The sequence below is a fragment of the Mus caroli genome, chromosome 12 (assembly GCF_900094665.2).
Source record: "Mus caroli chromosome 12, CAROLI_EIJ_v1.1, whole genome shotgun sequence".
Classification (NCBI taxonomy): Eukaryota; Metazoa; Chordata; class Mammalia; order Rodentia; family Muridae; genus Mus; species Mus caroli.
The window spans coordinates 18,009,572-18,011,674 of NC_034581.1; positions in this window are offsets into that span (position 1 = coordinate 18,009,572).

Below are 2,103 nucleotides of genomic sequence, written 5' to 3' on the forward strand. Positions count from 1 at the left end.
GGAACTCACTCTGTAGACCAGGCTAGCCTCGAACTCAGAAATCCGCCTGCCTCTGCCTCCCGAGTGCTGGGATTAAAGGCGTGCGCCACCACGCCCGGCACTCACATCATTTCTTAAAGGCATGTAACCTATCCCCTGTGGGCTGAGAATGAAGACAATCACTCAATTCAAGTAGCTTTGACCATAGCAGGAAATCTGTATCCAAAAATTGTGCCTACAATTCATTACTTGGTGCAGCAAACTGTCAACTCTTAGCTTAGCTACTATGGAGGTGAAATCCTTTGGTGATGTGAGGTATATTGAAGTATAGCCTTATTACACTGACCTCCAATTCCAAAAAATGTTCTTATTTTGGGTTTGTACCACAGTAAGAGCCAAAATTTTAAGCTCTACTAAAAACTAACTAACTAACTAACTAACTAACTAACAAAAAGACTTTATTTATGTTCATTAAAGCAAACTAATAGCCGGGGGTGGGGGTGGCGCACGCCTTTAATCCCAACACTTGGGAGGCAGAGGTAGGCGGATTCCTGGGTTCGAGGCCAGCCTGGTCTACAAAGTGAGTTCCAGGACAGCCAGGGCTATACAGAAAAACCCTGTCTCGAAAAAAAACAAAAACCAAACCAAACCAAAACAAAACAAAAAAACCAAGCTAATAGTGTTATATTATTTTGAAATATCATACAATTAATATATTTGGAGTTATTTAAAATTTATATTGAGAAAAACATATATTTTCATTATTGCTGTAGACAAGCATCTAAATAAGACAACTTTTATAATACTCATTTTTATTGTTATAATATTTTATAAATTTTAAAGAATATGATAAAAATGAAAGGTATGGCAGGTATTGAAGGGGGGTCTCTGGGAGGAGTTGGGGTTCAAAAGGGAAAGAAGAATGTGATGTAAGACTATTTACTCAAAATATGTTTTTAAATGTTAACAAATTCAGTTAAATTGAAATTATCTTTTCTCATCATAATGCAATAAAACTTAAATCAAAATAGTATATATATATATATACACATATATATGTATACTTATATGTATATGTCTGAAGTAACAAAAAAAGAATTATAAATGCTAATTACACACTAATATTGGAGCAAGCTCTTAATATTTATGATATTTCTGAAAATATAGAATTGCAACTAAAGTCAATTTTAATACCTGAGAATCAGGTTTATTTTTATTTTTATTTTTTATCTATGTACTATGCTGACAAAGGATGAAACTCCAATTTGATCTGACAACTTCTCTCTTACTCTATCTCTTATTTTGGCAAAAATTTGTAATTTCTGATTCATATCTGTTCCCTACTTATAAGTGCTCTTTTTGCCTTATCTTTTTTTTTTTTCTTTTTTTCGAGACAGGGTTTCTCTGTATAGCCCTGGTTGTCCTGGAACTCACTCTGTAGACCAGGCTGGCCTCCAACTCAGAAATCCACCTCCTGAGTGCTGGGATTGAAGGTGTGCGCCACTACGCCTGGCTATTTTTTGCCTTATCAATGTCATAGAAATACACACCAATAAGTTATTCCTGTTTGGTATTTGGAATTACAAAAATTGAAATCTACAGGATGTTGGTTACTGTATTCTCTAGTATGTAGTCAGATATAATTGACAGCAATAGAGTATTGACACTATACAGACAGGCAGAACATATATGAATATTTGATGCTGAAGGCAGAGGGACAAAAAACAAGGTTGTGAGGAGACAAACATGTTTTGCACTCCAGTTAAATGTTACCACCTTAGACACACTTACTCTTCCTGTTATTAAATTCAGTACCTTAGGAGTCATCTTATAGTTTTATTGTTTGCCAAGAATCGGTGAAGCTTAGTTTCTGTCATTTACAACAAGAGCTCTGCTTATGCCGATCATTGTTAGTAGGCTTCTTATTGTCTTTGTGCTTCCTACCACTGTGTACTACGTGCAACTTTAAGTGTGGTTCCTATGGAGCATGTGAATGTTCTTAGAATTCTCCTTAGAATTCAGCTCAGTTCTGTACTGGCTATTTTTGTGTCAACTTGACACAGCTGGAGTTATCACAGAGAAAGGAGCTTCAGTTGAGGAAATGCCTCCATGAGATCCAACTGT